The sequence below is a fragment of the Myodes glareolus genome, chromosome 21 (assembly GCF_982192425.1).
Source record: "Myodes glareolus chromosome 21, mMyoGla1.1, whole genome shotgun sequence".
Classification (NCBI taxonomy): Eukaryota; Metazoa; Chordata; class Mammalia; order Rodentia; family Cricetidae; genus Myodes; species Myodes glareolus.
Window position 1 is genome coordinate 21463648 of NC_142046.1, and position 9073 is coordinate 21472720.

At 40.8% G+C, this 9073-nt stretch overlaps 1 pseudogene; it reads right to left on the minus strand.

Moving 5' to 3' along the window:
- Positions 1–298: 298 nt before the first annotated feature.
- Positions 299–1150, minus strand: LOC148118694 (proteasome subunit alpha type-6 pseudogene; annotated as a pseudogene).
- Between the last annotated feature and the right edge of the window lie 7923 nt (positions 1151–9073).

Genomic DNA, 9073 nt, shown 5'->3' on the forward strand with positions numbered 1-9073 from the left:
CGGGTTGTGGGCTTTCAATGGACTCCCTCCTCAGGCTGCTGCCACACTAGGGTAGCTGCCTTGACACCTGCTCGGGCAACTGCCACATACTCTCACTCACAACTCTGTGCAGCCAGCAGCAGCTGTCCTCAGCCAGGCTGTGCATCACCTGTGTTCTCCACCCAGACTTGCTACACAGTGACAGCCAGTCTTACACTTCACTGTCACCCTCAGGTGGGACAACTTAGAATTCTTTTTTTTTCCCCCAAAAGCGCGATTTTATTTATACAGTCCTAACCAGCTCAGTGGCAGGAAGGGTGGGAGAAGTTCTATCTTCAACCCAGGGGCCTCTGTGATGCTGGTTTGTTGTCACCAAACACACAGGCAAGTGGCATCATGGGTTTGGTAAAGTGATAGCAACGTTCAGTCTCTCTCTGCTAGACCAACAAGGTGAGCATCAATCTCTGCTTCTGAGAGAATCCTGAATTTAGGATTTTCGACTGTAACTACTCCAACTTCTATTTCTGAAGGCTTGAAGTCAATCGACAGAACAGTAGACAGGCATGTGATTGCAGTCTCCACTGTTTGTTCAAATGTCCAATCAAATTTCTTCTTCACTTTTTTTTTTGAGGAAGCTGGTTGACTCTGTCTGTTTGACACCTGCTGCGGTGGCTTTAAAGCCACAGTAGTAGCCTGCAGGGTCACACTTGTACACTTGAGGACCTTGTTCTTCATCAATACCAATTAAAATCATACAACAACCGAGCGGCCTCATTTCCGCATTCTGTGTGTAGACTTGAGAAATATCAGCGATTCTTTTACAAAGCATGTCCACAGGCATCTCATAGCCGTACTTGTATTTCCAGTTAGCTGCCTCATAGCGTGCCCTCTGTACCTGGGGTCTGCTGTCAGCTGTCATCCCAGTCATCACACAGCCAATGTTCTCAGTTATCTTGAACAAGTGGGTCACCGTGCTGGAATCCAGTAATTTGTCGGGTACTTTCTTCTGCGTGACAATTACGGCACAGTCTTTTCCTCTGACTGCCGCAGATGTGAGTCCACCCTGGTTAATAGCCTTAAAAGCATATTCTACTTGGTAGAGTCGGCCCTTGGGAGAGAAAATAGTAATGTGGCGGTCAAAACCGGCGCTGGACCCACGGGACATGGCGTACCCCCATTTCAAAGAGCGACAACTTAGAATTCTTAAGAGGGAGAATTAGTTAAAAGAGAGAGTGAGAGTTTATTCTCACATTAAAAAATGGGAAACAATATTATGATGGAAGGAGGGAATTAGGTCTCTGTATGATTCCACAATGGATGGTTTAAAAATGATACAATTAAATGAGGAGATAATTAACTTAGCTGGGATTTACATAATGTCAATTACATAATATCAGTTAGGTAATTCTTGTTTTATCCCTAAAAAAGTTGGTTGATATCAGTGCCAAATATGAGAAATTGACTGATAAGATATGGGCCATAGAAAAGGTTATAACTGATAAGATACAAGCTTTAGAAAAATGTATTAAGACAGATAATAGAGATATTCAAACAGACAGAGGAATTTAAAGGAGAACCAACCTCACCATTCCACTATGAAATTAGAGAGGAATAGCCTAAAGTTATCAGAAAGCTAACCTTAATTTATCTAGTCACCATACAGGAACAATATTATGCCAAATGACAAGTATCTCCAAGATTATGGAAGAACTCATTAGATTCCTAGGGAGATATTAGATTTGAGAGGATTTAAGGAAGTGATAGTCTCATATGATATGCATTCTGTGAGGCAGATGTTAAAAATTAGTGGACAACTGGTAACAGAATTATCCCACAAGGCTGTGAAAACTTGGTTACAGCAGTATTGGACCTGGCCCTCAATTACAGTGGGAAACCTGGTGAAAAGATGAGGCTAGGACCATTGAATATGGTCCTAGCAGTAGGGCTAGAGGTATTACAATTTCCCAACACCAACTTCTGGGAGAGGGGGCAATTGTGCTGACATATGAAAACAGTCTATATTCTATGCCATACAGAAGCTTTGAATGCTTGGGACAGAGTTGAAGAAGTCAGAAAGAGAACTGAGTCATTTAATAAAGTTATACATGACCCCAAAAAAACTTCACTGATTTTTTTTTAAACAAACATTGATTTAAGCTGTAAATAGAATGATACCAAATCCAGAAGCTAGACAAAGAATAATTGAATCTTTGGCTTTTGAAAATGCTATTTCACAATGCATAAGGGTAAATAGGCCTCTAAAGGCAAGAACAGCACCCATACTGGAGTGAATCTGAGATACAGTCAGTATTCAATCTCATAACCATGGTGATACTTAGATAGGAGAGGTGATTTCCAAAGGCTTGATGAAAAATCAAAATGTCATGTTTTAATTGTGGTAAACAAGGTCACCTAAAAAGGGATTGTAGGCAAGGTGTTTCTAGAAACAATGTTTTTCCTGGAACTAATCCAAACAGAAGGCCCTTGACTTCAGGAGTATGCAGGTGTAGCAAAGATCAACATTGGACCAATGAATGCAGCTCAACAAGGAACAGACCTGGTAACCCTTTCCCACAGGAAAACATCTTGTGGGGGGACTCTTGCAGGCCCCTATGTCAAACTTAGTTCAATCATTCTTTATCTCATGGGGGTAAACTCCTCCCCAGAGCTATTAAGGGACCTAATGCCTATTGTAAAAAACCATACTGCTCTGGATGATAGAACAGCTTTAGAAGATAAAACAAAAATTCCAGAAGAAACCATAAAGCAAATATTTTGGCAAAATTCTGTAAATTATTAAAGACCAAAGTTAAAAATACTAATAAATAGCATTATACTTGAGGGTCTGATAGACACAGGGGTAGATGTAGCAATAATTGCACCAGAATCTTGGCATTCAAATTGGACTCTTCAGGAGGTAAATGTTCAGCTTTTAGGGGTTGAAACTTTATCTCAGGTAAAATAAAGCCAAGATGGGTCAAATATATAGGGGCAGAAGGACAGAGAGGAAAATTAAAGCCACATGTGGTTAACATAGCAATTAATGTATAGGTATGTGGTTTGTTACAGCAATGGGATACCAAGATTAACATTCCTCTAATCTTAGAAACAAACCATAAACTAATGTGTGCTTCTGAGAAAAATATTAAAAGGCATTATAAAGAACAGTCACCAACCCTTCAGGTTGTACATATATAGGGCACAACAGCTGCTGACTTTTTAAAGGTACCAATAGTCTTACCTTTAAAAACAATGGCCTGGGACATCAGAAAAAGTATAGGCTTTAGAACAGCAGTACAGTAGCGGCTAAATGCTCAACATAGTGAAGAATCAACAAATTATTGGAATTCTCCTACATTTGTCATTAAAAAGAAATCTGAAAAATGAATAATGTTAACAGATTTGAGAGACACAAATAAAGTAATTCAGTCAATGGGCTTTCTACAGCCTGGATTTCCCTGCCTCCTTTATTACATAAAGGATGGTCTATTATCGTGAGTGATTAAAAAAAAAACCTGTTTCTTCATTGTACCTTTACAAGAACAAGATAGAGAAGATTTTTCCTCCACAGTGCCTAGTTATAATTATTTTCAGCCTGTTAAAAATATCAGTGAAAAGTTCTCTCACAAGGAATGTTAAACAGCCCCACCCTGTGCTAATATTTTGTGCAACAGTTGTTGGAAATAATTCATAAACAGTTTCCTTAATCTATAACTTACCATTATATGAACAATATCTTTTTAGCTGATTCAAATGTAGATACCTAAGAGAAAAATGTTTTAAGAAGTAAAGAAAATTTTGCCTTGTTGGGGATTACAAATTGCTCCTGAAAAAAAAAATTCAAAGAGGAGAGTCTATTAATTACTTAGGGTATAAGATAGGTTTACAAAACATTCAACCACTGAAAGTACAAATCAGGAGAGATCAATTATGAGTTCTTAATGATTTTCAAAATTGCAGGGAGATATTAACTGGCTAAGGCTCACAACTGGATTAACTCAAGAACGAAGTATTTTATTTCAAGCTTTACAAGATGATAAGGACTTAAATAGTTCAAGAAAATTATCAGCTAAGGCTGAGAGAGAATTGGTTTTGGTAGAGAAGAAATTACAGAGAACATTACTTAACTTCATATGGAAAAATAAAGAAACAAGAATAGTTAAAACAACCCTGCACAATAAAGGAACTTCTGGAGGCATCACCATCCCTAACCTCAAAATCTACTATAAAGCTATAGTAATAAAAAAGCTTGGTATTGGCATAAAAACAGACATATAGATCAATAGAATCAAATTGAAGACTCTGACATTAATCTACACACATATAAACACCTGATTTTTGACAAAGAAGCCAAAATACACAAGGAAAAAAAGAAAATATCGTTAACAAATGGTACTGCATAACTGGAGGTAGAAAATTGCAAATAGATCCATCTGTATTGCCTTGCATAAAACTCAAGTCCAAGTGGATCAAGGACCTCTACATTAAACCAGTTACATTCAACCTGACAGAAGAGAAAGTAGGAAGTAACTTTGAATGCATTGGCCACTTCCTAAATAAAACATCAGTAGCACAGACACTGAGAGCAACAATCAAAAAATGGGACCTCTTGAAACTGAAAAGCTTTTGTAAGGCGAAGGACCCAGTAAACAAGACAAAACGACAGCTTACAGAATGGGAAAAGATCTTTACCAACCCCATATCTAGTATTTCCAAAATATATAAATAACTCAAGAAGCTAGACAACAAAATACCAAACAATCCAATTAAGAAATGGGATGAAGAACAAAACTGGAGAATTCTCAGCAGAAGAAACTCAAATGGTCAAAAGACATTTAAGGAATTGCTCAACATTCTTACATTAGGGGAATGCAAATCAAAATGGCTCTGAGATACCCTCTTACATCTGTCAGAAGGGCTAAGATCAAAAATACTGATGGCAGCTTATGCTGGAGAGGATGTGGAGTAAGGGGAACACTCCTCCACTGCTAGAAATCAGTATGGCAGTTTCTCAGAAAATTGGGAAGCAATCTACCTCAAGACCCAGTGATATCACTCTTGGGCACATACCCAAAAGATACTCAATCATACCACAAGAACACTTGCTCAACAATATCCATAGTGACATTATTCATAATAGCCAGAACCTGGAAACAATCTAAATGCCCTTCAAATGGTGACTGGATACAGAGAATGTGCTATATTTACACTATGGAGTACTACTCAGCTGTTAAAAACAATGACATCATGAAATTTGCAGGCAAACGGATGGAACTAGAGAAAACCACCCTGAGTGAGGTAACCTAGACTCAGAAAGACAAACATGGTTTGTACTCACTCATAAGTAGATATTAGATGTAAAGCAAAGGACAACCAGACTATCATTTGTAGCTCCAAAGAAGATAGAGCCTTCTTCCAGTAATGGATGGAACCAGATGCAGAGATCCACAACCAAGGACCAGGCCCGAATTCTGGGAATCCAGTCAAAGAGCAGGAGGAGGGAATACAAAAACAGGGAGCTCAAGATCATGATGGTGAAATCTACAGCTGAACCAAGCTCGTGGAAACTGATGAACTCTGGACAGACAGCTGTGGAGCCTCCATGGGACTGAACTAGACCCTCCGTATGCTGGAGACAGTTATGAAGCCTGGACTATCTGTAGGACCAGGATCTATCCCTGGTGCATCAGCTAGCTTGTTAGAGCCCATTCCCTATGAGGGGGTGCCATATTCAGACTTAACACAGAGAGGAGGGGCTTGGTCCTTCCCCAACTTAATGTACCAAACTGTGTCAACTTCCCATAGGAGCCCTTACCTGTTGGGAGGAGTAGATGGGAGGAAGGCTGGGAAGACACAAAGCGGGGGGGGGGGTGCGGTGTGAGGAAGAACTTTGGTTGAAATGTAAAGTGAAATTAAAAAGATAAGAAAAGAAATTACAGGATGAACATGTAATTCATTTATAACAACAAGCTGTATTAAGTTACCTTTATGTGATTTTTAAGGTTAAGCCTAAAGCAAGTAACTTCATTTGAATAAACAAGATTTGTTTAAAATCAGTTTGACTTAATATATAACAGTTCTCAAACTCTTTATACATATGCTGAATATGGCATTTAAATGTTTAATAAAAAACTTCCCATGATAGGCAGGAATTCTAGATCCTATCTGCGATCTTAAGGTATCCAAAGAAGTTGATGGGGTACAGACAATTCCACAAGGATTGTGGTAATGCTAACCACTGGGTCGAGCATGAACCCATGACTTACCTGCCGCCAGGTCCCTGCCCAAATAATTGGCACTGTTGTATTGACTTTTCTGCTCTACCTCATCAAGGTAGGCCAGTTCTCAAGTTCCTGCTTCCGGAACCTTTGGAAGCTACTGGGTGGGTCTAGGTGCGAGCACCAGGAGCTCTTCTGGTTTTTGCTTAACTTACTCAGCCCCCACCAGCCGTAATACGGACCACCGCTCAACAATAAGCCACAAAAGGGCCACTTCAAGGAAGCCTTTACTGATGCCTACTGTTGCAACACCGTGGGATAGTACACAGGAAAGACAACTCCAGGTGGGACCCAACCAGACTGACAACAGCCTGTGTCTAAAGCCAGGAGAGGAGCACCAGCAGTCACAGCCTGACAGGCGTACAGCTTTATCCCATCGCTAACACTGTACAAGAACCAATCATAAACCTCCTCCCCCATTAACCACCTACGTGTCTCTCCTTGCACCAATCGTCAACATTTTGCTCAGTCCCTGGGTGATCCTCTCACTGCTGTTCTGAGGGAGAAGAGCTTCGAGCGGGTCATGTCGAGTTTCACCGGGGCTTCTCTTACCCACCCTGGAGTTGCTTCAAGGCCGCTGTGGGGTGTTGAAAGTGACTGGCCTGCTGTGATAATAGTCCGAGAAGCTGCTTTTGCTGACAAATCCTGCTGTCAATCAAGCAGCTAGCCGTCCAGTCGGAGCAGCTGTTGTTCATCCGAGACACCAAAGGGCGCTTAGAGCAAAGACACAGAGTTGGCGTCTTTTACAACGCTTAAGCCCTAGCGTGTCCTCAGAAAGAACAGGATCCCTCTGACGTCACCACAGCCACCCCGACTTCCCGCCTAGGAATATTTGCTACAACACGGCTCTGCCAAGTGCAGCCTGGAGGAAACAGATGAGAGGTGAGGGCTGCTGAAATGGCAGCCATTTGAGGACTCGGAGTTGAAGAGAGGAGCAAGCGGCTAGAGAAGCTGCCCTAGAAAGCGGTATTTGGGTCATCTCGAGCCTTTGGCGCAGCAGCAAAATCCCGGCAGTGGATGGCCACAGAAGTGGTGCGGGATGTCACCAGCTGGCCTGAGACCCCACACACCCTATGTAGTGGGGCCACCTGGTATCCTGATCATCTACAGCGAGACCTTCCTGAGCGCGCTGGATATCCACTGTAGTTTCTAAACAGGATATGGCTTCAGAATAAAGTTTCTCTATTGTAGGTAAGGGGAGACGTCTAGACCTTCGTGAGTCGGCAGTCAAAGGTCAGTGAGCTCAAGGTAATAAATTCTGCTGTTTTTCATAAGAAAAGAATAAAATCTAGACCCTGAGCAACATACTGATATGGTTTGAATTGTTCCCCAAAGACCATCCATGTCTTTAAAGGATTGGTCCTCATGGTGATGCTGTGGTAAGCAGCAGGGTCTTTGGAGCATGGGTTACTAGGGGCACGACCTTGGAGGAGACGGTGGGGCTCAGCTTCTTCCCCAACCTGTTTCCTGGCTTGAGACGAACACAATATTGTGTTGTATTTTCTTCTCTCATTGCTATTATATTCTACCCTTGCTAACAGTCCCAAGAAACAAGTTCTCTTGATATTGATTAGATCATAATTCATAATTGTGAGTCAAGATAAACCTTTTTTTCTTTAAAAGTGTATTGTCTTAGGTATTTTGTTACAGTAATGGAAAATTTAAAAACATATATTGTATCCATTACGTCTGTTACAAAAAGAAAAATTACTGGCCCTGTGTTGAGAGAAGACCTAATTCAAGAAAAAAAATACAGCTAGTAGGAAAAGACTCAGGAATGATGCTGGGATTAGAAAGTGGGGATAGTTAAGTCAGTGTAATCAATGTGATCAAGGCTTTAAATGAAAGAATAATTCCAACAAGTGACTTTATAAGGAAGTATTTATAGAAAATAGTAATTATTTTAAAGAAACCAAATGGAAAGTTGATAGCTGCAAAATACGGTGTCCAAAATGTAAACTGAATGACTGATTTAATTTTGTCAAAACAGATTAAAAAAGAAACAAACAACTCCCCCCCCCAAAAAAAAAACAACAAACGAAAAACAACCCAACAAACTGTACCAACCAAAAAGTGGCTGACCTCAGAAGAAAGAGTTCAAGACACCGTTGTGGAAGAAGCCCTGCCTATTCTACTTCTCATGGACGCCTTCTCGGAAGATGGAGGGGTCTGCCCACTGGCTGCTCCCTAGGGACACTCTGGATAATTTTCAGTTTCAGCCTGAGGGACCCAGTAAGGAAAATGGGGCTGTGGGAACGACCCAAGCCACTCACTTCCTTAGGGAGCAGAGGCCTAGCCCAGCAGCCACCGGACAGGAAGGATGGTGGCCCACAGCGCCCTCTATGGGAAGAGAGATGACATGGCAGTAATGTCGTTATGTTCCCTGGGGCCCGTAGTTTCCAGATTTAAGGGACCAAATTTGAGAAGCATTAAATCTTCATAACCCAAGAGTTGGACTTTGCAATAATTTGGATGTTCAAGCAGTTCAATTTAATGTGCACAGTCATTCATTGCATGTATAGTTGCATGAACTGCGGAAATATAGCTTTTCTATCATGATAATTGCTTTTTAAAATGATGATAATTGCCTTTTTAAAACAAGTTAATATTCTCATAATATGATTTCTCTTTTGTTGGCTAGTCAAGCCAGACTATCTAGTCAGACTTTTAAATAAAGAACCATACCTCGGTTTCCATTCTTGGGCTGGCCGATATTTTTTCCATTTCAATTCCCTGTTCTCTCTCTCTCTCTCTCTCTCTCTCTCTCTCTCTCTCTCTCTCTCTCTTTATGTTGCAATTAGGTTTTTTGTGCAAGG